General features: G+C 51.0%; 1 protein-coding gene across 3 annotated transcripts in view; it reads right to left on the reverse strand.

Annotated features, from left to right (window-relative positions):
- The window catches only part of LINGO1 (leucine rich repeat and Ig domain containing 1), a 153782-nt gene that overhangs the window by 57929 nt on the left and 68718 nt on the right, over nt 1-27135 (reverse strand). For 2 of the 3 annotated variants that reach the window (XM_039557693.1, XM_019293568.2), the window contains one exon: nt 1127-1212. The gene's annotated coding sequence lies outside the window, so the exon portion shown is untranslated. Of the gene's footprint in view, nt 1-1126; nt 1213-5497; nt 5612-27135 lie in introns of those variants that run through there. The other variant, XM_019293569.3, reaches the window with a different exon arrangement.

Genomic DNA, 27135 nt, shown 5'->3' on the forward strand with positions numbered 1-27135 from the left:
CCTTTTTTGCATGCACCAGGTTGAGCCTATGCAGCCTGCTCTTTGCTTGGAGGAAAGAACAACGTAAGGGAGAAATTGTGTATCTGAGTGTGAAAGAGTTCTGCATCATTGTTTGGATTCTCTTTTCCCTGAAACAGGCATGGAACACTTCCCCTGGGCAATTCCAAGTGAGCCCCTGAGCTCTGCCCCAGGTCGAAGTGCCCCACCCAGTGCCACCACTCCTGTCAAACAGGGATCCCAGCACATGCCTCCATCTCCTACTACCTTGGACAACATCCCCAGTTTCAACAAACCCTCCTACAGTTGTGGCAGATGAAAGATGCTTGAATCATCTTAATTTTTTTCTTTTCATTAGGAAAGCAAATTCTGCTCTTCACTGAGAGATCCTTTTTATTCTCTCTTGAGGACTGACATCCTGGGAAATTGCCTCAGCCCAGTCAGCTCTGATGTTTGCTGTCTCATGCATCTCCTGCATCAGGCTGACAGCTCACAGATTTCAGCTGAGGATGGGGATGTGCAGAACAAGCCAAAACCCGCTCCTGTCTCTTTTAACTGTCCCAGCAAGAGTGCTGGGAGGAGGCTGAGCTGGGGGAGAGTGTGCAGAAGCCGTGCAACAGCAAATAGAGACATCTCTAAAAACACTGCTTTTCAAGAACCCTCTCGCCCGCCCTCTCCTGGAAGATAAAACTACTCCTGCCCAGCATTCCCAAGCTGCAGCGTCTGGCTGTCCACGCTGAATCACTCCATGTGGGCAGTGTTTGTCCCTCCCTGATGTAACATGAGTTGGAGCAAACCCACCTAAGCAGAGCCAACACGACCCTATCACAAAGCCCTTTCTCAGAAGTACCACCATCTAAACAGTCATTTTAGAGGCCTCTCCCCCGGTAAAACACTCCCCTGTGCCGGCATGATGGATTGAACATTTCCCACCTGCCCCAGATCCTAGCTGGAAGCTACACTGCCTCACCCTCACCAGGAGGGCTGGGAAGCCGCCCCAGACTAAGAGGGAAGGAAAAGGCATTTTTACCACGCTTTTGGCAATAGAAACCAGTCCAGCCCTGGACTCAGCACAACAAATGCACGTGAGTGTCATACACATCAATGCTCCGAGCTCGGGTGCACCTACCTGGGTCAGATGAAGGCAGGATGCTGGGGGATCAGATGCCAGGTGTGCACTGGGCTTTGGCCTCTCCTCTGCTTTCCACTCATGCACTGTGAGCAAAATGAAACCAAAATCAGGGCTTTAATCCTGGCATTTCAGAGGCAAGCAGGAGAGAAATTAAAAAGCTGTGAATGCTTTTCCCTCTCTCCTTCCCAAAACTGAGCTCAGGCAAGCTTAATCTTCATCCAAGCTGATATTTAAAAGTTATAAATCAGGCTGTAACAGACAGAAAAACACAACTACCAAAATTTAGTGGCTCTGCTGCTGGAAGGCCCAAAATGAACTGCTTAAGAGAGCCATTTTCCCACGGAAATAGAGCAGGTCTGTACTTAGTAGAGCATTGATCTGCTGACAGCTACCAGGACAGATTTGGGCCAGAGCACTTGGGAATCATTTACAGTGATCTCTGAAGAAGCACATGCATGCAAAATCCCTTGGAAAAACACTGTTGTAAGGCAGTGCTGCAGCTGACTACGAGCCTAGATATCACTCACTGGCCAGCACAGGCTTACACCTCCTTCCATAAGCCTCCCCAGGCAGCTCAGTCCCTGGCTGCATCCCTGTATCCCAGCCAAATGCTTCAACAGAGGACAGGAACTGCAATACATCACCCAAGCACCAAGCTGTAAAAGGCTCTCGCAGCTCAGGACCCCCAAGCACAAGGCTCAGACTGGGGGACACTGCATCCCACAGACCCAGGGGGCTTGAGGGCTTTCCCATAGATGTACTGGGATTTGGAGACGCTGTGTTACAGCCAGGGTCAGCCCAAAACACTGCCACAAGTCCTGGGGACAACAGGCTGGGGCCTGAGAGATACCAGGAGCTCGGTCCAGCTGAGGGGTGCACAGGCTTCCAGCACTGGGGTGCCCCAATCTAGCCAACCTGGGGCTCCCTCCCACTGCCACCACAGCCGAGGCATGTGCTGGAGATAGAGGAGCTCAGCTGCAACCCTCCTGCAGGTGTGGAAAGAGGTGCCCCACATTCACCTCTTCTGCCAGAAACCATTTCCCATCACAATTTTTGCTGTTTCAGGAGATGAGGTCAAAGCAGGGGGATGTATTCCTCCTTTCTTGGCATAAAAAGGGATTTCTCTGAATCCCAAGCCACTCCACAAACAGGGGGCACAGAGGAGCCTCAAGGAGGTATGAACACTGCTGGAGGGGCTCCAGTCCCATGTGGGACTCTGTCTGTCTTCCCAGCACAGGGACACAGCATTGGGCTGGCCCAGAGCCTCTCCCCTGCCCACCAACTTTCCTGAAGCAGTTATCACCCCAGATAACCCAAGAAAAGCTAAAGCATCTTATTTCCACAGGTGTTGAGTGCTCTTGGCTCTCACTGGCTTCAAAGCCAGGTGTTGCTGCCCCAGCCCTTGGCTAATTCTCACCATCACAGGGCCCCCACACAAGCGCATGCCTTGGCGGACACATGGGCAGCGAGGGCACAGGTGAGGGGATGCAGTGCTTGCTCACCTGCCCAGCCCCCTTATGCACACAGCTCCTGCACAGACAGGACCTGTAACACCAGTTAATGGTTCCTTGGTGGGTTATTCCTGTTACTGCCTACTCCTCCTTACAAACTCATACATTAGCAGATCTTACAACAATCCCCAAAGCTACCAAAAAAACCCCTTCTGTGTCAAAACTGGGAGCATGAAAATGTCTCTACTTTAGGTGAACAGAACCTGCCCAATCATGCTTCAAAGGACATCTGAGGTCCTAACATTGCTCAAGAGCCTGCAGAAGGCATTGGAGAAATGGGAAATTACTTATTTGGTTTATTTTTTGCTTTCACACATCACTTATTTTAAAAGACTAAAAACATGTTTATGAGTTTAACATATTTAAATGGATCAAAATCTGTTCAGCAAGGATGGAAAACAACTCTCCCACCCCAAACTTCTTGTGGGCTGGGACCTGCTTTTCAATCTTCCACCCACAGCAAATATTTCAAATCCATTTTTAAACTGAAAGGCTGGGGACAGATCAGGGAGAGGACCTGTGTGGGGGGCTGTGCCACTGCTCTCCTCATCATCACCCCAAGCACCCCTTACCTCGAGTCACTCAGGGATACCTGGGCAAGGGATCAACTGGGAACAGGGGACAATACCGGCATCTGTGTATGGGGAGAGCATCCAGAGAAGATAAAATGAGAAGCTTTTCCTTCCTCCTCCTCCATCAGCAGCTTTCCACAAGGAGGATCAATGCAGCCCACTGTAACTGCACTGTTGTTCCATTTTTAATTAATGAAAGAAAAAACTAATCATTGAATTAAACTTCTCATTACTCCAGCTGAATACCCTCTAAGTAAATTTAATTACTGTACGAATCGGGTTTCTCCCTGCCTGTTTCATTAGCTACTGATAAAGATGGAGGGAGGGGGGAAAAGAGGGAGAAATGAAAACAGAGAAAGAGAATGGAAGGTGGGAATACTAAATGCAAACCCAGAGGTACATGATTCAGGAAATTTCAGTGGCTTCCAGTAAGGGCCTGGGGAAAGACCCTCCCAAAGCAGGGTGGAGGGATTCCCTGTGGGATAAACCCACAGGGACAAGGTCCTACCACCCTCTCCAGCATTGCCACTCACACCCTGAGGTCACAGCCACCCCTAAAACAGCCAACAGAAGTTTGGGCACACCTAGCTCCCCTCCAAACAAGGGCAGACACTGATTTCAGACCTGCAGCAGCCCTGATCCCTTCTGATCTCACGTATCTCTGAACAGCCAGTTTTTTCCTCTGCAACAAAGGCAGCAACCCTACAACACTTCAGCAGGGAGCCAGTGCTGACAGAAGCATGGGAGCACATGTGAACAGATCTCAAACACCTGCTGTCCCACCACCCTCCCAGACACCTGCCTGGAATGCTGTGTTTGAAGCCTTCCTGCTGGAGTGGGAGTCCTGCACGCCCAGGCTGGGGGGAGCCAGGATGTGCCAGCAGCACACACTCCTCCCAGGAAATCAGTGCAGGATGCCTTCCTGCAGCCCCCCGTGTTGCTGCACAGGTTTTGTTTATGGCTTGATTTTGGGGCTCTCCTATTCCTCTTCTATGATTCATCCCTCCATTCCTCCTTCCTGACAAAGGGCATGAGGCAGCACAGCCCCATTCCAAGGAGTCCAGCAGCACAGCCACAGCTCCCTTCCAACACTTGCCTCCACATCCAGCAGCTCTATGTGACTGGATAAGGTCACATTTGGGATAGACTGGGGGTGGAGAGGGTGTGGTAAATGAAAAGCACAGCTGTTTTCTCTCATGGGGTAGTCTCAGCTGAGCTGGGTGGTGGAAGTGCTACCCAGGTGCACTTCCTGCAGCCCCGTGGGGAGGGTCTTGTTCTCCCCCCAGTTCCTTCCTTCTCTCCTCCATCCCCAGAGTGGTTTCTCCTGTGCAAAGAGAGCTACAAAAACCTTCTGGGCAGACCAGAAGGTCCCTTCTGTTTCACATTTATCTCCCCAAACTGGACTTTCTCAAACACCAGATGGAGAAAACAGATAACAGGCACAGATGCTGCTCTGCAGGGAGGGAATGGCACTGGGTGAGACCTGCCATGCACCTCTGGCACCTGCACAGGTCCAGACACTGGGGCCACTCCCACAGCCTGGGAGGACGCTGACTCCAGGTGGGCTCAGCACAGCATGCTCTCCTCTCTAGCACAAGCTTTCTGCCGTAGCTAAAATTGGCTCCCACAGGCTCCTGCCATCACCAAAGTCATTCGTACAACATGTTCTGCCACCACAGGCTCTTCCCAAACTCCCACTCAAAAACCCCCATACTGTGTGTTATGGGCCCCACAGCTCCCACTCCCTCACACACTTGTCTTTTGACCCAGTGATTAAACAGAGAAAAGAAAGTAGTTCAGGATGACCAAAGTAATTTTTTTCTTTGCCAAATTTTAAAGCCCCGGTAATAATCTGGGGCTGAATGAAACATTTTGTTTGGGCTGAAGCTTTCACTTTGTTTGTAGGTGGCTTCCCCCCCACACTGAAAAAAAAAAAACCCTAGAAAAAATTCAAAATGAAATGTCATCTTGAAACAGATGGCTGAAAGGTTTCATTTTGAAAATGTCAAAATCAAACTTTTCAGTGTTTCACTTTTTTTCCCAGCCAAAGCCACTTGCTAAATACAACCTGAATTCGTGAGCTGAGTCTGTTGACTGAAACCTGAATTTTTTTGGTGCATAAGCTGTTCCCTCAGAGCCTTTTTTTGCAGTCCTGCGCACGCACCCCACGCTGTGACCCCACTGCAGCTGGGGGACGCACATGGAGACAACAGGAGCAGCAACCTGGAGCACGTCCTTCTCCGGGGAAGTGTCCCAGGAAAGGAAAGCGAAAGCCCAGGACTTACCGTGGCAGCAGCTCTCTGCAGCTCCGCTGTGGGGGCTGGCAGGGGATCCCGTGCAGCGGGGGCAGAGCCGGGTGCTGCGGCCCCGGGCGCGAGGGACAGGGTGGTCCTGCCTGTCTCATGGGACCCAGTGCGGAGCAGGGGGCACCTGGCTCAGCCCCAGACACACAGCCCTGCAAGACAGGAGGAAGGGGACAGTGTGAAGAGGTGCCGAGGGATCTGCCCTCTCCAGGAGGGACTGCTCACTCCCACTGCTGGCCATCGCTCCCTGCAGGGAGCCCATCCCGTGGCAGAATGGGCTTTGCTCACCTTGCTCCAGGAGCAATGATGGCCATCCCAAAACTGGTCAAAACCAGATCCCAGGGCTGAGGTCTAACTACCACGTTGGTGCTGATCAGATCTTACCAACAGCAAATCCCACGGCCTCTCTCCCATGCCCTGCGTGCCAGTCCCCACAACTGCCTTGTGCCAGCACCACTGCCAGGTGACTCCATCCCCACACACATTGTCTGGGTGACAATGTGATAATGGAGAGCAACCACACACAAGGCTCTCACTCTCAGCAAGCAGGAATCAGGTTTTGATTGCCAAGTTCAACAGTCCAAGAGTTTTCAAGCACATTACAACACCTCTAAATTCCACCTTGAATTTGGGGCCTCAACACACAGAAGGGGAATGGAAGTATTTAAATCTGCTTTACATTTGCTATTGATGCCCAAAGAGTGACAGGATTCCCAGGATACACAGGCAGAAGCACAACAGGCCAGATTCAGGAGGGTGCTCTCAAAAAAAACACCCCAAAGAGTTAATGCAATACAAAATCACAGTTATAAAAATCTGGTTTATGCTCCACAAGAAGCTGGATAAGAAAATCACATGCCACAAAACCCTATGAAAGCAGGAATAGACACCTAAATCCAAAATCCAGCAGAGCTCAGGTTAGAAACTTGTAGGTTCATTCTCTTTTCCCTTTCACCTCTGGTTCAGCTCAGGGGCAGCAGCAGAGATGCAGCAGGACCGTCACCCTTGCAGCATGATCACAAACCACAAAATGCCAAGGCTAGTGTCAGAAAACCTGTTTGTAGGAGATCACCAGCCTGATAGCTCCCTGAAAGAGGATTAGATGGAGCTTAGACTAAGCATCTCAACAGTATCAACCCGTAAGATGCTCAGCCGTTGCCACTGCTAAGGTAACATGGAGACAGATTTATCCACTGACAGAGAATCTTACTTCTGAGAGCCTCTCTCATCACGGAGAGGGGAATTTGCCGGGTCCTTGGCTCTGTGTCCACAGGGGCAGGGCAGGCAGGAGCCTGCTGGATGGACTCACATGGAACAAGATGCAGACTGGCTCCAAACTCAAACCTCCTCCCAAGTTCAGGGGGCAGCAATCGGAAATTAAGCCCATCTGTTCCTAAAACATTGCACTAGAGGTAAGGAGGATGAGAATCTGAGCTCCAAAGAAACTAAAAGCATAGAGAGACAGAGCTGCCTGTCAGGGGAGGGATGCTCTGTCTTGGGCTCACCACTGCAATGAGTTTGGGCATCTCAGCCCAGGCCTCAAATAAATCTCTTGAGCAAGGGAGGTGCTGCCAGCACCATGTGGGTTCCCTACACTAGCCCACCCTGGGAAAGGGAGAGATGAGGCAGCTGAAGTACCCCAAATCTCATGAAAAAACTGCAAACAAGGGCAGAATAGATTACACATTAGGAAGGAATCCTTCCCTGTGAGGGTGGGGAGGCCCTGGCATAGGTTGCCCAGAGCAGCTGTGGCTGCCCCATCCCTGGAAGTGCCCAAGGCCAGGTTGCACAGGGCTTGGAATGACCTGATCTAGTGGAAGGCGTCCCTGCCCACAGCACAGAGTTGGGACAAGGTGGCCTTGAAGGTCCCTTCCAACCCAAAACATTCTGTGATTCCATGGCAGGCACCAGGGATAGAAGGAGCCACCACAGCCAAACCGACCAGCAACAATTCCAGCCTGGAAAACTGGCCTTGTCAAATGGCATGGTTTCACAAAGAGTATCAAGTAATCCATCAGCATCAAAGAAGCCAGGGTTTATGTGTTTGAAAGGAAACATTGCCTTTTTTTCCCCCCCTCTCTCTGAGCCCAGTTTTAAGTCTCCTCATTTCTTTTCTACCCCAATCTAAACCAACTCTGCTGTCAAGCCCTTGCATTTCTCCCACAGTCACTCAATTTCAAACCAAACCTCCACATTTTCCTCTTCTCCCTTGAAATAATGATGCTAAACCAGGAAACACTGTTTTGCCCAGTTCCTGCTAAAAGCCAGGACAGCAGGGTGTTGGCTGGGAGCAGAGGCACGGGAAGTAGCAGCCAGGTGGGATTCGGAAGTGCTGCCTCCAAAGCACCTCTTGGTTCCAGGATGTTCAAAAACCAATTTTTTGCAGATTCTTTATCCCTGAGAGATGGAAATAACAAGGGAGCAGAATTGGATCAGGCATGTGGAGACAGACGGATATTTAAGAACCAATCCTGAGCACCACTCGGGTTACCCAGGGTCAGGGCAGCAAAAGAGGCAAGCGATGATTCCTCCAGCATCAGGAACAGGGCAGGAGTACCCGGTCCTTCATGCTTCAAGTAGTAAAAACTCAGATTTAGTAAAGAGTATTTATGAGTATTGAGGGGGGAAAAAAAAAAAAAAATCCATGCCACAGGGAATAACAAGGTTTTCTTGTGGCTGGTAGCTGAACAGAATAAATCTATCCACTGGGTATAAATTGTTTAAGCAAAAAATCCCTCTCAACTGGAATATTTTGCAAGAAAAATAGCAACAAAAAAGGAAAGGGAACTCTGAACCCTCATCATTTCTCTCCTCAAGATCAGAGCTATTATCTTGTTTTGTGAAGGAGAAAAAAACCACCTTTCACCACGAAGTTTAGCCAAAAGAATTGAAACATTTAGGATGTGAGTGCATTACTGCCTGGACTGACCTGCCCAGCTGGACTAGACTAAATCTCTCTATTTTACAGGGAATTATCTTTCAGAAGCAAGTGGTGGGGAGGCACCCAGGGTAAAGGAGACATCAGCCCTTGGGACTACAGCAGTCAAGGAGAGCGCTGCGTGTCAGAGCGCAGGATCTAGAGCCTCTCTGGTTATGATGCAGAGGCTGTGCTAAGGTTGCTGCTTTAGTGCACTGCAGGCACTAAATTAAGGGGACATTTACAACCCACAATGCAGAGAAGCAGCTGCTAAAGGTGGCCATGGTGAGTGACTTCACCTCTGGGTGAAAAGCTCTTTGAAAGAAATCTCAGCCACAAGGAATCAAGATGGGAAAACAAGTCCTTCCTCTCACCACCCTGCCAGGCAATGCCACGACATCTCTGGGCACCTGGGGCAAGTGAGGACCAGGAGTAGCCTGCTCTGCTCAGTGCCAGTCAGGGTCTGAGACTGCCCTGTTTGGAGGGGATGCAAAGCCCACAAAATACTGAAGAGCTTGGCCCAATCAGCAGCATTCTCATGTGTCAAACTGCACCATCACCACCAGGACAGCACTCCGAGGGATCTGCTCCCCAGATATACTCCCAGACCAATCCCTGCCCAGATTCTGCATGACACAGACCAAGAAGGCAGCTGCCTACAGCATCAAGCAGTTTCTGGTGGCAAAACAAGTCCTAGTGCCTGCTCGGCCTTTTTCACTGCACTTGATGGCCAAGCAGTCTGGGGCTGCCAAAAAGGGGGTGACACATGGTGACAGCTCCTGTGGCTCCTCCTGGGAGCAGACAGCACTGCTCCCTCCCTCCCTCCCTCCCACACCCCATGCCAAGCCCAGCTCACCAGGGCTTTCCACCCAGCACTGCTCCTTCCTCCTCCTTCCTCGGCAAGAATAGCCAATTTCAGCACAGGCCAAAACCCAGTGTGCTGCCATAGATGAGCCAGCCCTGCCCCGTGCTTCCCCTCCTCCGTGGTCCTGTGGAAGTACCCAGCTTGTTTCCTGATGAAAGTCACCAGGAGCTTTCCCTTGCAGGTCCAGGGACGTACTGTACTGTGCTCAGCCATGCAGGGAAGGGGATGGCTCTTGGTGGGAGCTGGCACAGACCTATTCCTGCCCAAGGCACAGAGCCCAGAGGCAGCCACCTCCTGGAAAAGGCCAAGGGAAGGGGAAGCAGAGGAAGAGCAGAGATGATCTGACAGACATGCAGGCAAGATGAGGAGAAAAGGATTCGCTGAGAGTGGATCTCAAGGTCCCAGCACACACCTTGGCTTGTGTTGAGAATTTCACATGCTGCATTGTGAGCTCAGCTGTGGAGGGGCTGCAACTGGGAGCACTTCTAATCAAGCAGAGGAGGCAGCAGCAAAGGGTGGGAGCACACCCCTAAACACAGCTAGGGCACTGCAGGGTGCTGGGCTCCAGGGAGACTGGCCCACTGGAAAGCACAACTGGCATCATGCTGACAACCCTGCAGCTTACAGACCTCTTTGAAAAAGTTAACTGAATGAATTTACACCTAAATCCCTCCAAATGCTGGGTGTTTCCTGCCTGTAGGGATTTATTTATTTTATAGCCACTATATCTACCTCCTGTTTGCTTGGAGAGTGTTGCTCTCCGTGTGTTGGAGAGATTTGAACTTTCAGTCACTGGGACCAGCCCAGCCCAGGCCGTGCCCATGATCCTTTGTGCAAATGGGCAGTGACACCCCATGCAGGCCCAGGAACTCTGGGAGCACCTCTTAAAGGGATTGCTCCAAACACCGCTGCTAGGAACAGATGGGAACCTCATGGAGACTTCTGCTGCCTGCCAGCAGAGCCAAGACCCTGCAGCTCCCATGTCTTTGGGAACCACGCACCTGAGCACACTCAGAGTTGCTACACTTGACAAAGGAATCAGCCAGGGACAAGTTTTGGCTTCTGTTGCAGAGCAGGTCAGACCAGAGTCATACATCTACTCTTCTGGCCTTTAAATGTGCAACTGGTAGAATTCTGAGGTCTTGAACTCCTCTGATAGATGAGCCCTGAGCCTGGAGGGCTGCCCAGAGCAAGGGATCCTGCCATCTCAACCCAAAGCCTCCAGGTGAGCACGTCACAGGGTGAGCATCCGATGAGCCACAGCGAAGCCAAAGTCACAGCCAAGGCCAGTTACAGGAATAGAATTGGCTCAGACTGAGCAAACGTAACTTTCCATCACTTTGCAATCAGCCATCCATCCTGGAGGCCAGCTGGCTGCCATGTCAGAGCACCTCCCATCCATTTCAGCTGTCCTGAGAATGCCGATGCTTCACAAGACTAGCTCAAGGAGGCTTGGGAGAGTTATTATCCAAAGCCAGGTGGCTGGATTTGACCCAAATCTTAGGCAAGTGATTAGAATGATTGGCATTTTTTTGGAAAGCAAACTGCTGTGCTGTACCTGCCATCCATCTTCAGAAAACTATTAACTGCACGATCACCAAACCAGGCACACCTGTAAGGCTACAAAAGCCCTTGCAGGCTGATGAGGCTCATCCTCACCTGCAGCTCTGGGACCAGCCACCCCTGTAGGCTCCAAAAATGGGGTGCTTTGGCCAAGATGCTCTCCTTGAGCATCATGGTACCACGCTCAGACAGCTCTGGCTGCAGGATCAGGGATGGGATACTGAGTCATGGGGATGAGTGTTGAATTGCTGGACTGGGATGACTTTCACCCTGTGGGTGATGTGATGAGTCTATTCTGGCTGCGAACAGATTGTCACAAAACTGCCTCTGCTGAAGATCTGGAGTCAGGTCTTATCCAGGCCCCTCTGCTGCAATGGGACACTGCAACACCACCAGCCAGCAAGTATCATTCTCCCCCTCTGACTACATATGCCAAGAATAGGCTATTTTCTTTCAGAGCAAAGGACACTAACAGCAGCAGCAGCATTTCCAGGTGAGCAGAGCACAAGAGCAGCTACTGAATGACACCAACCAGATCCTAGCCTCTGCCCAGGGCAGCCCCCAACCTCACCATCTCCCACATCCCCTGCTAATGCTGTCCCCACACCAAGGCAAGGTCAGGAGCAGGGAATGCTGCTCCCAGGCACACTGGGATGTCAGCTCACCTTTCCTGCATGCCAGGGCAGGGGGACTACCCACTCACTTCTGGTTCAACACTAGAACCCCAAACTCAGCTGTTTCAGGTTTGAAACCTGAACCCAACCCCAAATAAGGGGTTATTATTACAAAATAAGGGAATGAAGAGAACAACAAGCCATGTGCAGTGAATCAGAACAGATCCAGCACCCCCCAACCTACTTGTTGCAGTTTGAACCTTATTGCCCCAAGGACTGGCAAGCCAGGCCTTACAGACTGGGGACACTGTGTGGACTCAGAATTATTTTGCATGTCCTTGTCCCTGGAGAGTCCATTACCCAGGAACCCCTGAGAAACTAAGGGAGGTCATACAGTTTTATGTCCAACCCGTGCCAAACGCTCAGCTGGGGCACCAGCACAGGAGCTGCCAAACTTGCTGCACCAAGAAGTTGACCTGTGCTTAGATAGGGATCCCAAGCAGGGTAAAATCTGCATTTAATACCTATTATCCTAACATCTCCCCATCTGTCCACATCCCTCACATGCCTGTAACTGCAGCATGCCAGGGCTGCCTCATATCAATGGCACTCTAATTTCATCATTCCCAACTTATTTAGAGCAATTAGGAGGCAATGAGCACACGCCAGGGGCCAGGATGCACTTGAATAGCATCCAAGGGTTACCGCAGTATCACAGGAGACTTTCAGATGGAATTATCAGCCTGAAAAAAAACTTAAATAAAAAGGAAGGCAGTCCCCAGAGGAAGGATAAGGTTCTTCTTGGTCCTATAGGTCCCTTTTTAATTTGAAATCAACTGACAATTATGAAGAAGTGATAGTCCTCATTTAATTAGTGAAGAGATGGCATCTCAAGTTGGAAGACAGAGATAGATGCTTTGCCTGGGCAACTGGCTGAAGAAAGGACCAGGGGAGTAAGGCAGGGATTCCTGCAAGGGCAATTGCCTAATCCCACCTCCGGCAAGCAGGTTTTGCTGCTGACTTCCCTGGGAGAAAAGGTAAAAACCTGAGCCATTTTGGAAACTCTGGTCAGAAAGGCGAGGCAAAAAGTGAGCTACTTCTCCCTAGTGATTTCTGCTGGGTGGTGGGAGCAACGCACAAAGCCAGTGCCACCAAGCAAGCTACCAAAAAAAGCCATCCAGCCTGCAGCCCAGCTTCCCAGCAGCCCCATTTCGTGGAAGGCAGGTGAGGTGCCAAAGGAGGGGACAGCTCCTCACTTCTGATTTAGCCACATGCCCACACTCCTCCCGCACTTAAATGCCTGCCTGTGTGAGGAAAGCAATGGCCTATTTTTTTCTGAGCAGCTCAGTACAGCCTCCACCTCGGAGCACAGCACGCACAGGTCCTATTTAGGATGCTTCAGACACATCCGGAGGGACTCTGGGAACAATCTGTGGAAAGAGAAGACTGAGTGGGCAACCTGAGTCACTTCACTGCTTACAGAAGTGTACACAAGCATCTTCCATTTGAGCAAAGCCCAGCACAGCTCCGTTGGCTCTGGGGACCAGAGGGAAGTGCATCTTCTCCAGCACACTCCACCGATGCAGAATGACTGCACACCACCTTTCTCATCCAGGCTTACAGAAAGAAGGATCATCCCCCCACAGCTACGATCCAAACCTCTGATCCTGGCAATTCCTCTGCAGCACCAGAGGAGCCGGGAGCTGCTCTAATCTGCTCTGATGGGTGAGGTCTGCAGAGGAGATTAGCTTCCTCCCAAGGAGGAGGAAGCAGCACACGGCACGTGAGGGGAGAGATGCAGTGCACATGCCCTGGAGGGATATTTTTACAGCTGGCTGCAAAACTCAGCTCTGAACCCCTTGCCAAAGAGCCTGACTCATGCAGACAAATCAACACCATCCACTGCATGTGGGGAGAAGGAAGAGATAAGCACAGGAGTTAACTGGAGACCCCAGTCTACAGACAAAACCCAGCCTTCACCTTGAGTCCTATCCTCAAGGAAGTTACTTTAAGCTGTCAAACAAGGGCCTGTGCAGAGGCCCCATAAACTGGGGCTGAGAAGGACTGTGCTGAGGCAAAGCCATGCCCTGCCCCTCACATTACTTTTCCTCATCAGTGCTGGTAAATGGTGCTGTTTGGGCCCTGAAAGCTCAAAGCCTCTGCTCATCTACCCAGAGGCACAGCCCAGGTCACACCTGCGTGCTCATCCTTCCAATGAAAGTCTATCCAGGGCAGGAGAGCAGCGATGGGCCCCCTTCCTCATCTCACTTTTCTGTTCAGGCTGGTTCTCAACAGCACCACACAATGTCAGCTCTGTGGTGTCTGCCTGCTTGGACACCTTGAGTCAGCTCAGAGGGAAGCCCTTCTCATTACCGCTGCAAGCTGCCAAAGGCTCCTGCTTCTGCCCTGCGGTGACCAGCAACACTCCAACCTCTCTCCATTCATTTCCCATGGGATAAAAGCCACAAAGTGACATCCAGCACAGGCAATATCTCCCAGGACTACTGATGGTGTCAGCAACCACGTGCACAGCAGCTCCCTGGGGCAGAAGGCAAGGGAGCTCATGGGAATCCATGGAAAGTGCGAAAATATGAACTGCTAATAAGATGTACTTTCAAATATCACCACGTTATGATCTATTGATCTCACACTAGAAACTTGACTTTTTCTGTATAACATTAATTTATGTCACTTGCACATTCTGGGAACAGCAGATTGAATGAGTGCCATTACACTAAAATTAGGTATTGCCGTTATTAAGTGCCAGGGGCCCAAATTGTCGAGGTGCTGAGGAGCCAATCCAGAATAACAGCAGCTCTACAACCCACAGGGGGCACCCATCCACATGGGAGCTCCAGCACCCCAGTGCTGTGGTGTGGGACATGGCCACAAGGCTCACCACAGAACAGGCTTTGTCCTTAGGGTAGCAGCCCTGCCCAGGAACAGCCTACAAGATGGGCACAGCTAGGAACAAGAGCCAAAGTCCTGCCCTGAATCACGGGAATGCCAGCCAAGGCAGAGTTTCCAACCCCATCCAACACACAGCTAAGGCCTGATGACACCTCCTAGGCTGACTAAGGCCCTAAAGAACACCTGCAGCTCGTCACAAAGGTGATCTGAAACCTAAGAGCCCGATTTTGGTAGGAACTCTAGAAACAAGTTGTCTAGCAGAGGGTTTTCACAAAAGCTGAAAATGCTCCAATGGGACTTTGGCCAAATATTTTGCTCCCTTTTAAAACAGGGCCAATCCACAGTCATTTCTAATGATCCTACTGCCTGTTTTTCAGAGTGCTCACACAGATAACTTGCCACCTTTAGACCACTACATCATGGCTGAGAGCATCAAGTGGGGAAGGTGATGGGCTTGGAGAGGAAGAACATCCTTCCTTTGCTCCACTTGAGCTGCCTGTGGGTGTGCCAGAGCTCTCTGAATAGCATTACATTAGTGCTGCATAAAAGCAATAAAGCCCTAAAACACCCCATTACATATTTACTGAACTACACATCACACAGACTGTCCCCAGGACACCACACAAACACTTGGAATAACAAAGCCAAGGGCTGTAAAAAGCACCAGGCTGGGCAGGCATCTACGGTGCCCACAGCTGGGGTCAGGGCACATACAGGAGCTGGGCACACAGGAACACAGCTGTGGGGAGCCCACAGAATATCACAACCCAACCATCACATCTAGCCAAAAAAAAGCAGCATAAAGCACTGTCTCCTCTGCCAGAAACTTGCCCAAGTCCCAATTGCTGGGCACAGAGTCTGCAGAAGAATCAGCATCCAGGGTGAGACCTGCTGCTGTGCCAGTGCCCAGCCCTGGCTGCTGCCTGCCTGGCACCAACATGCACTTTCCCCCTGCTGCTGTGGTTTCACACCCAGAACTTAAATTTTTACTGTTAAGCTCAATGAATTGTCATTTCCAAATGCCTCCTGTCCACAGAAAAGGGAGCTGCGCAAAGTGCTGTTTGGTATTTCCCGGTAACCAACACTGGGGCAACCATGTTGCATTGTCATGACAATTTTGGTGGGGTGAAATGGCATGATGGGTTTTAAAAGACCTTTTTCTCCCTCTGCTCCCAGCACCTGGCAGGCTGACAGCATGCTTCCATAGGCAGGCATATGGCAAGATCACTGGCCCTACTCTGCCACCACAAAGGCCATCAGACGCACCTTGGCTGGAGAGGTCATGTCCCCACCAGCTGGTGGCCGGTGGCAGAGGACAAGCTAACAGATGTGCTGCGATGGAGCTGAGGACTACAAGGGGTCAGAGACAGAAAGGGGGGACTCCCCTCTGTGCTAACACTGGAGAAATAGAGTCAGTTTGGGAACTTTTGGATGCATGCTCCCCCACCCCCCCTTACGGCACAGGTTTACTAAATCAGCACACTTTGCAATCAGCACACTTTGCATGAGAGCTTTGCCCTTGTTAGCAAGTAGGAGGGGCACAGGAAAGCCACAGCTAACTTGGAATGCACTCTCAGCTGCTGGCAATTAGGGATGCACCCACAGCCCCCTGCACTCAGCAGCACCAAGTACTCTCCAGCAGGTCTGTGGTCCCTGCCTGTGACACCTGGGGCACAGATCCAGAGCACAGCACTGAAACAACCTCAAACAGGCCCCTGTCCGCCCAGCTCCCTGCTGCTGCAATCATGGCAAGAACCTGCCAGCAGAGCCAGAGAACACCCTGACCACAGGCTCGCCTCTCCCTCCACAGAGATGAAAGCAAAGCCCATATTCTGAAGGCTCCTTCTGGACAAGGATTTCTCCAACGCTGCTTTCAGAGGTGCAGCCAATGTGCCAACCCACAGAGATCCTGGCACACTGCAAAGCTCAGCCCTGCCCCAAGAGCACATGTAGTGCAACCAGCACCCAGCTGTGAGCCCACAGCCCCTGCACTCACGCACGCAGCCAGAGATGCAACACCCGAGAAGTTTTGTGAGTTACTGTGTCCCCACCAAATAGCTCTGACCTTTTCAATATTCCATATTTTTATTGGCTGCCCATTTTCCCCCAATCCCCACAGGCTCATTAGACAGCGAGCAGCTCCGAAAGCAGCTCTGCAGCCAATGCTGTCACACAACACTGAAAAGGTCAAAGACCTCTCCAGAGGGTGCTTAGCATAGGATAAGAACACTCCTCAGCCAACACAAGCGACAGACCAGGACCTGCTGCCCAGGGGCCCTCCAGAAGCAGAGCTCCTGCTGCGGGGTCCCTAGGGCAGCAGGGTCCTGCACCACACCCATCCTTGCTCCCAAACACACCAGCTGGTGCTGCAAGAGGACCTGCCCAGCCTGATACAGATCCTCCAATAAAAACCTCGTATCCCAGGAAAGCACAAGTCAGGGCTGTGCTCCTACAGCAGAGAGACCAGAGCAGGGCGAAAGCTGCAGAAATGGCCCTGGCTGGTGCCACAGAAAGCCCTAAGACTGCTCCTTAGGTAGGGGAAAGGACCGAGATCATGGCCCAGAGCCTCTGGCACACACACGCAGGACAGAGAAAGCAACTACCCAAGGTGATTATCAGCCATCTTTAGCAGATGTAGGAGGAGACTTCGAGTCCAGGCCTCCCTCAAGGCCATCAGGGGAGTGAAAGGAAAAACCAGCCCTGCTAGCAGGCTGCAGGGCCGAGCAAGCACAGCATACAGCAGCAGGGACAGCACAGCTGCTTCCCTCACAGCCTTTTCATCAACTCCTGTCCAGCAAAGCCATCTTACACAAAATAAAGCATGACTCCCTCTCTGTATAATACTGACACTCCCTCTGCCTGCTCCCAAGGCAATGGGGAGCCCCAGGAGTTAACCCTTCTCACAGAGAGGGGCTTCAATAGCAGCAGCTCCCCTACTACGGGGTCAAAACTCACCGGGTGGCTTCAGAAATGTGTCCCCTGGAGCACGAGGGTGCAGCACTGGCTGGCTGTCCTTTCAGGGACGGCAGGCCAGGAGCAGACCGTGCCCTCCCGGACAGGGCACATACCCATGGGTCCATCAACAGCAACAAACGAGGCCCCAAAAATCCACAGGCTGGAGCCCAAGAAGACACATCCACCCCCGCTAAAGTTCTGAAAAAGTAGTGGGGGAGGAAGGAGTAGAAGGCAGCCCTGAGGTTAAATAGGGCTCTGAGCAGGGGTGGGGGCAGCTCCAGGTGCAGGTGGTTGGGGCAGTTCCAGGTGTGGGTGATCAGGGCCATTAGGGCAACAACGGCTGTAAACAATTAGCTTGACTCGTTGCAGCTGAGCTCTCAGTGTCCTGAGCTTCTTTGTCAACAGCAAAACGCGCCCAAAAAATACCCCGACCCAGAGGTAGAAATAATAAAAGACAAATAAAGAAGCAACAGCCAGAAACACCCTAGGAGAGAGCAGGAGAAGGAAGCAGAGCCGCCCAGTGGGGGCAAGGGTGGGGGAAGCTCTGGGGATGAATACCAGGGGCTAACACTGCAACAGCTCCTTCCCGAGAAAGGGAGCGTATCACTGCTCTGGCAACACGTACTCAGATTTTTCTAAAATAATGTTAGATTTTTTCTTTTTAAAAAATGGATCGGGGCAAAGGAATGCCTTGATATTAGTGACAGATGGGATGGAAAAAATTTTGTTTGGAAAAAAAAAAATCTTCATTTGAGTCACACGTATGCCGAAAGGAAAAAAACTTAACCCCTCCGGGCCCCCTGCAGGGATGAGCTGCATCATACCAGCAAAGAGCCAAATCCTGACTAGCTTCAGGGACGGACCCCTGCCCTTCAGGTCACTAGAGTCCACAGCTGGAAGGAGCAGAAATAGGTCTGCCCTACAAAAAAGGTGGTTTTCTTCCTCGCTGGAAAATGGTGAAGGCAAATGGGCATTCAGCCCTCCCTGTCACACCAGACGGCTTTGCTTGGGACAGTTGTCATCCTGCAGCTGTGGCGGTGGCACATCCCAGGAGCCACATCGTCACCTTCTTGGCTCCACTTGGCCAAGCACAGCCCTCAGTGCAGGGAGCACAGTGGCCCTCCGAGAGCATCCAGCACGTGTTATCAGCGAGAGCTTTGCTCATGCTGCAGACAGCAGGAGCTTCGGAGAGGAGTCCTGGGGAAGATGGGCTTTGCCTTGGGAAGCACTACAACATGAGGAGCTGTGCTTGCCCAGGGAAGGCGTGGAGAAGGGAGGAGTGAGGGGCAGGGGGTGGGCCAAGATAAGGAGCGGCGCAGGAGAGGGAATTACAAAGTGTTTGCCCTTGTGGCGGAAAGGGCTGGAGATGATCTCGCACTGCTCCTGTTTTGACAGCCCAAACGCACTTGCTCGCACAATATCTCAGTCTCGTTAAAGGTAATTACAGTTCTTCCTGTGTAATGAGATGGTTTTTAAAGGCCATTCAAAAGAAATTTTCTATAATGAGGTTAAGGGTTTTATGGTGTTATACATCAAGGGAGCTGGTAATTGGTCGGATCCAGGCAGCATCCTGAAGCAGGGAGATAGGAGGTTGTGTGAATAATAGACTAGCATGGAGTGCAGAGTCTCCAAAATGTTTTGGTTCTGCAGAGGAGGAAGAATAAAAGTGAAAGAATGAGGAAAGAAAAGAGAGAAAGGAAAAGGCAGAGAGTTGGATGTTTCTGGCTCCTGCGGGACTACAGCGGCTTCTTCCATCTTGCTCTGAGTGGGTTTTGAGGAGTTCATGAGTGAAGAAGGCGCAGTGCGTGTGTTCCTGGCTGGGAAATACTGCTCTGCTGGTTGGCACAGGGTGGCAGCCAGCTCGGTCCCAGGCAGGCAGGGCCCACCTGCACGAGCGGGCATGGCTGTGAGATCTGGCTGATGCAGACTTGCAGCCACCCCCACCCGCTCCATCTGGAGGGAGGGAGAGCAGAAGGCTGTGACCATGCAGGGATGTCCCCGCTGCACACAGAACATGGCTGAGGTGGGCACAATGCCTTGTGGGGGGGGTGTAGCTCCTGCCTCTTACTTCCCCCAGACAAACTCCTGGTCACTCCCTCAACCTGTGCAGGAAAAATCCCCAGCAGACCTGCCTCCCAGCCCTCAGATCAAAGCCTTTCCCTGCTGGATTGCTCCTTGGTTATTATTGCTGTTGCTGCAGCTTCCGCTCCCTCCTGTCTCCTCTGTTCTTCCAGGGCCTCCCAGCAGCGGGATCATTATTCCAGGGCGTTTAGCAGCAGCTCCCCAGAGTAGCTGCTGAAGGCCTGCAGCATTTCTCCATATTTAGAAGCAGCTGATGGTGGCTCAGACACTGCTGTAGGTAAACAACAGGGAGCTGAGCTGGAAGAGTGGCTATTTTGGTGCCACCCCCAGCCCAAGAGTCCCAGGCAATAGCAACTCCATAGCAAAGCTTCTTCCCTTGGGATCTTCGGCCCACTTCTTCAGCTGGAGTGGCACCAGAGAGACAAGTACCTGAACTCCGGGCAGCTTGAGTGCTCCTCTGATTGAAAAATCAGCCTGTAGACGTGTGGAGGTTCACCCACCATTTGTGCTGGTGACACTGGAGTGGTCAGACAAGTGTGCTGGAGATAGCAAGGGAGGATGCTCTTCACATCACTGCCACCTTCTCTGGGAGGACTGCTGGTTAGGGGGTCATGACTGAACCCCAGCTTCCCCTCAAACCTAAATGTGCTGTCCTGCACAGCTGAACTCCTGTGAACTTCAAAAGGTATTTGAGTAGGGTTTTGTTTGTTTTAGTTTTCGCAAGGGTTACCTGCCCATACACCCACTGTAGAGTCCATAACTTGGCCATAGCCGGGCCGAAACTCTTGACTGTGATCTCATGTCACAGTGGGGCAGTGGAATTGACTTCCCAAGGCATGGACTGACTCCAGGATGTGTGGTACTGGAGCTGAAGGCCTTTGAAAACGTGGCACAGCTGGAGGTGAGAATTTGCAGGCAAATCCTGCAACATCCTGAGCAGATGCAACTTCGCAGTGCTGCACTGTGGCTGGAGGAACTGCCCTGGGACTCAGACCCCTAATCTGGATCTGTGGTCTTATTCCAGTCTGAACTTCCCAGTGCTTTTTTGCCGCTATCTACTACTGTAAATGGCACAAAAACTGCTGGCCCCTCAGGAAACAGTTTTTAGTGGCTGGAACTCCCACCTCCTGCTTGGCTGAGGCCACCGGCAGAGGCTGGAGCAGGAGAACCCCTGATGACCTCGTCAGCAGACACGGTGGAGGGTGTGTAAGGAAGGCCCACATCCCATTTCCAAAGTGAAAGTCCCATGTTTGAGCACCTGCAAACTCCATCTGGGAAACAAGAGCAGGAAACATCTCCCGGGCCCTTGGTTTCAAACCACAATAAAGTGCATTTTGCAGATGCCACCAGTCGTGGGTAACATTCATTACTCGCCTTACTCTGCCTGAGGAGTTGCATTTAATATCCTGCCTATTTATGTTTTTTAAAGACCAATTAAATATTAAAAGCATTTATCAAGGTTTAACGCTGCAGTGAGTCCAACAGCATGGATGCCAGTGATGCCAGTGCTTGTGGTTTCTGTGGGGAGCAGCAAGCGGAGTCATGGAGCTGCTCTGCTCCAGGGTAGGGACACAGGTGGCCCAGGGGGACTCAGTGGGGGGACACTGGCACCCTTTTCAGCTCCACATCTCTGGAGAGAGCTGGAAAAGTCCAAGAAATGCCCATTCTCAGGATGCATCCCCACCCAGGGTCTAAAGCTCCTTGTCATGTACCAAAACGATCCTCCACTCTGCCCTGGAAACCTGAAATCACAGTAGCTGGTTTGGGAATTTGTCAGCTCACTGTGTTTTCAGCAGTAAATACCAGTTTGTTGAAATTCAAAGCAAGGATCAATTGTGACAAATTACCCACTTCACAAAAATCCTGGAAAAAGGCTCAGAAAGTCAAAATGTCCCATTTTTGACACATTTAAAATAAGAAAAGAATCAATTTTTAGGTTAATAAATCTAAGGTAATTTATAGTTTGCAAAAAAGAACTAGAAACGAAAAGCAACTATCAAAATGTTTTGAAAGCATATAAAAAAATCCTTATTGAGTGGAATCAAAAGGGAGGTTTTCAAGATTTTTTTTCCGTCTTTTACTGCTATTGGAATTTTTCATCTCTGCCGCTGGTGGGAACTCACTTCTTTTCTATCTCAGGAGTTGCAGGGGTGGGGAGATGCTTCCTGAGCCAGTTCTGGCCTCGCTCACATGGCTTCAGTTGGATTACGGCTGTTACTGCCTTTCCCAGATGCCAGAGGCCTCCGGAGGCTCTGGGTGAGCATGTCTGCAGACATTCAGCCCTCTCCCACTCGGAGTGCCAGCCCTGGCACAGCGGGGGAGGGAGGGAGAGCCACCAGTTCAGCTGTCACTGTCACGACGTGCTGATGGCAGGACAGGGTGCTGGGTACAGCCTGCGTGCAGGTCCCACGGAGCCCTGGCTGTCCCTATGCTCCCCTCAGCAGGCAGATGGACAAGCAGAGAGCCTCCAGAAGCAGAGCAGGTGATGGTGCTGAGTGGGAAGCAGATAAGGGGAATGCTTTCCTTGCCCTCCCCATCCCCCTCAGCCTGGTTAGGTGCTGTGTCCCCCCAGATCTGCAGCATCAAACCCCATGTTGGAAAGCAAGACCAAACTCCTAGGCAGCATAAAACCTACAGGCCTAGGAAAAGGGTATCCTGGTCACCACCCCTCTGTCACATCTGGCTCCCTCATGGCTGTTCCACCAAGGGCCCTGTGCCACCACCGGTGTCCCCATGCTTTGGGGTGGGCTGTGCCAGGGCTGTTTGGGGCCAGGGGGTCGGAGCGCTGGTGGGCTTTGCAATAGGCATCTGTGCAGAGATACAGGCAGCAGAAAGGGAAAATAAGCTGACAGAAATACAGGAGGCCGAGATAATGAAGCAACAGCCCGTATTTCCCATGATGAGTAACAAGCACCCTGTTAGGGGTACAGTGAGAGAGGGAGACAGCCAGTCCCTCCCTCTCCCCGCACACTTCTTCCCCCTCTGCCCCCCTCCTCCCTTGCCCTGTTCCCCCTGAATTTATCTTTCATCCAGAGTAACATCTCTCTTCATAAGGAGAGAAAGAATTAAATATTTCACGAGGCTGCAGTCAATCTTGCAGGGCCCTTCTGTTGACATTTCAAACATATATTTGACATTGCTTTCTCATTCCCTCCTGGTGGAGCAGGGAGCTCTGCAGAAAACTCTCTGCAGGGAGGGGACACTGTGGGCTGTTCCAGCCACCCTCATGGGGAATGAGATGGAGGGAGGAGCCCTTTTATTTCCCCTCCCTTTCCTCCTCCCTTCCTCTCCTTCCACAGCTCCCCCAAACCATGGGCAGCCCCTGCCCTCTGCTTTGTCCCTTCCTTCCAGCAAAGTTGAGCTGTCTCCTAGCTGTGCCCAAAACAGGACCTAAAAGCCACTGGTTCAGCAGTGCTGAGGGTTTGATAAAGCTCCATCCTCAGAGAATTCCAGCCCCTCTGCTGTGCAGTACTGTAACAGCTCTTCCCTTGCGGGCACAAGGCAGAGGTCACATGAGGAAGAGGATATAGGCTGGGGTTCCATTGTGGTGCCACCCTCTACATCTCAGGTGGACATTGAAATCTGTAAGGAGGTTGATAAGAAACCTTCTCCCTCAAATCTACATCCTCTGCCACCAGAGAAGAAGGTTTGAGAAGCACGTAGACGGTGTTAGGCAGCAGCAGCTACAGGGGCTGATTGCTCCAGGAGAGGAGTCAAGGTCGCCTTGCCAGCCCGCTGGGAAAGGCTGGGAAACTGCCAGGAAAACGCTGGAGCTGTGCCATTCCCCAGACTCCTTGTGCAGGGAGTCTCCCTCATAGCTGGAGCACCAAAGGGTGGGGAACCCTCACCCCCACGCAAGAAATAAGGGAGAGGAACAGTGGAGGGACATCCCTGTTCCAGCCTCTCAAGCATGTAAGCCATCTTCAAGAGCTTCCCAGGTGCCAGAAACCCCAGCTGCTCTCTGGGATGCTTCCAAAACCTCCAGTGTTCCTCTCACATCCCAGGAGGCACAAGGCTGCAGCATGCCAAGCGCTCGCAGCAGGGCTGGACAGGGTGGAGGGCACATTCCCACTAGCAGGGTGCCACATCCAAACTGTCACCCTGTTAGTGCTTCTCTGCAACTACCCCAACCCCTGCAGCCCGTCACTGTCCTCTCCCAGCCTGCTCTTGAGAGAGGGGAAAATGGCAAAACCATCGCCGTGGCTCTTCAAAACAAGGCACCTCAAAACAAGGTGAGGACAAGAAGCCACTGCAGCAGAGATACAAGGTGATGTTCCCAGAGCAGAAGGAAGATCACCCTCAAAGTCACACCTCTGACCTAAGGCATCCACTGCTCTTTCCATTCCTTCCACTAACACGAGCCTCACAGTGAAACTGGGGAAACTGGCAGAATCAGAATTGGTTATGAGGAGGGACCCTGACTGCTTTTATACACCACATCCCGTCCCAGGATGCAGCTTACTCTACAGACACAGCAGCAAATTGCTGCAGACCAAAGGGAGAAGGAAGGTTCAAAGTTCTTCAGGAAAACTGGATGGATTTGCAGAGCATTCTCCTATTTAATGAGGTTTTACAAATTGTTTCTAAGGTTTCTACAACTCCTCTGGTGTGTCAGTTGAACAAATTCCTTTCTTCTTTTTAAGTTCTGTATTTAAAGATACATTTAACCTCCCTGTTAAAATATTTCCCAATTCCTAGTAAAATTACAGAACTAAGATTTTCATCTAGCTCTATTGCTCTGACTCAAACTCTTGCTGTAACCTTCTTCCCATCACCAGAGGTTGATGTTTGCAGATCAAAAGGAAATATTTATGACCACTGGTGTTTCCCCTAGAAACACCCGTGACCCTCACAAGCTCATTGAATGAGATCCAATGACTCCAAGTCAAAGCCAGGCAGTTCTAGGCTGGGAAGAAGATACCAGTGGTTACGAGCAAAGGAAACAGAGTAACAGAGCTGTTGACTGAAGAGCACGATCTTCTGCCCTGCAGGACCTCTCGGCCGGACACAGCGTTGCCAAAAGCAAAGCTCTTCCCCTGAGGATACCACAGGGGCCCTCGGTAGGGCAGCAGGACCAGGACCCCCAACACATGTGCTGGGGACCACAGGTCCAACACAGCCACCACGGGGGGCCCAAAGCCTGGCTGAAGCCCTGCAGTGAGCGTCAGGCAGGAGGGTGAGCTGAGATACCACATTGATTTCTGCTGGCATTAAAGCTCCAGGAAGAGAAAAATACCTTACGCTGCAAGGAAGCATTCTGCAGTGAGGCGGTTACGTGCCAGTTCCCTTCCCTGCTAATTTTTGCTTTGTCAAAGCCACTGGAAAGTATTTCTTATGACTGACAAAGCAGTGGGATTTATGAATAGGCAAATTAAGAATAAAGAGGGAAGAAATAAGTCTGTTGATAAAAAAGCTGAATAATTCAGTTGAGGATCAGTTACTTGAGTCGATTCCCCCAGAATTTGAATGAAATAATTTTTACTTAAAGTAAGTTTGTCTTTTGGCTTGAAACCCTGCGAGCCGGAAAGCAACATATTTGCATTTTGCTTTCCAATACATAAACCAAGCCTTCATTTTATAGGCTTTCTTGTTGAATAATCTGCTCTAATTTAATTGGAATTTGAATCCTATAAAAAGCATTTTCTACTTAGTTTTCTACTGATCTTGGGTATTGAGATTTTGTGATCTGAAAAAGCAATACGTATGCGTGTGCTGATTACCATCCTCAGAGGAGCTTCATTGTTCTCCTGTTTTCTGCTGAATAATCTGTTGAATCTAAAATGCAGTTTTGACTTAGCTCCTTATTGATATTTTTATTTTAAAATGCTATGATATGAAGAGCTATTTGTTTGTATTTTCTGCTGGGAAGTGTTTTCTGTTGAGGAATAGGAGAGCTGATTCTGTCAGTGTTTACAGGAATAACTAAGTCAACAGAATTACGCACACAATTAGCTTTACTTGGCCCTAATGGCCAGATATTGAGACATTTAAAATGTGGGTATCTGTGGGTGTCTGTGGGGCAAGTGAAGAGGGCACAGCCACCTCATCTTCCTCAGCTTTTCTCTCCATCTTCAACTGCCTAAGTACCTAAGGTCGCTGGACTCAATGATACCTGGAGGTCCCTTCCAACTCAAGATAGAGTTGGAAGGTATCATACAACTCTGTGATGTTGTATGATACCTTTATAATTCTAGCCCAAAGTTCATCATTCTATAAAAAATGGGATGTTGGGAAAAAATAAGCAACAGTAAAGTTTGGTTTTGTTTCTGGATGCCCAGGAAAGGCCACTTGCTCCTGCCTGGCTTGGAGCAGACAATCCCAGGGCATGGGGACATTCCGGTGTTGAGCTCAAGGCCAGCACTCAGACACACCAGAACTGAAACCAAGGAACTGTAGGCACTGAAATCCCTCTGCAGGTCTGGGACAAAGCCCTGCGTGGGAAAACCAGTCCTGTCTCATCTATCAGCTTCACTGAGCCAGGCCCTGCACATTATCTCTGCCATGGCTTGTAGTGCCTAATCACTACCAGGCTACGTACAACCTGGCACATCCTTTAATCACAGCAGCAATCATAAGAAATTAAAATAAATTTATATATGTAATAATCCCTCAGCCCTGGGTAATCAATAATACACGAGCAGCTTGTGAGAGAGCAGGCGGATGAATGAATCCGTACCCCATCTCTGCTCTGCCACAGCCGATCAGAATTCCCAGCAGCAGGCAAGCACTGCTGCCCGAGCTGCTGCTTGGAAACAAAACGGACAGCAGGAGGGCTGGGGGGAATATAGCATTTCATTCCGTGCATCAACAGAAATGGATTAATAGAAGACAGGGATCCTCTGAGCAATGGCTGGGTAAAATATCACCGTGAGGACAGGAAAGCTACATTGACCGTGAAATAATTCCAAAGGGCAATATCATAATTTTGGTATCCCGTCTGTCCCCTGGGTGTTATTTCACCACTCCTGTCATCAAAACAATGCTACAGACCAAATTCACAGCACTGGAGACTTGCAGACTGATTCTCCCAGCCAGGCTGTCACACTGATGGGTGTCTGGGGGTCTCTGCTGCTCCCCTGTGTGAGCTGGGGTACCAGGGTGGAGTCAGCATGGCCTCGGCAGGCACTGGAGATGGGCAGGTCTGCATGTGAGTGAATGGCACCAGCTGGATTAGCCAGATGCTGAGGGCATTGTGGCATGACCTTCAGCGGGGGAAGAAAAGACAGATTTGGCTCTCTTACAGGCAGCCACAAATCCCCCTGACCTCGGCGGCAGCAGGGCGGCCGTTTTGCAGGGCACAATTCGATTTCCAGAGTGTAGGAGTTCAATGCCAACTGTTCCCACATGCATAATCCCCCACTTAACTACAGGCAACCACGTGCTGGTGTTGTGGCCCAGAGGCCTTGGCGGGAGGAGCCTGGGATGCACCCGGCTCTCATCGGACGCAAATCCATGGGAGGGCTGTGCTGAGCCCTCTGACGTGCCCCGTGTCAGTGCTGTGGCAGTGAAATCCCCCTCCAAAGCCATCCTGAGACCTCCTGAGCTCATGGGGCTGCTCGTTTGCCCCAGGTTTGCTTTTCCACCTGCTCTGAGAACCAGATCTTCCTGCCGCATGCCCAGAGCCTGCCATCTTCAGCCACCACGTGGTGGCCCAATCTGGTGTAACCCAACAACACCCCAAGGTCTCTCCAAGCGCGAACGACCAGCCCCTGGG

This window comes from Corvus cornix, chromosome 10 (assembly GCF_000738735.6).
Source record: "Corvus cornix cornix isolate S_Up_H32 chromosome 10, ASM73873v5, whole genome shotgun sequence".
Taxonomy (NCBI): domain Eukaryota; kingdom Metazoa; phylum Chordata; class Aves; order Passeriformes; family Corvidae; genus Corvus; species Corvus cornix.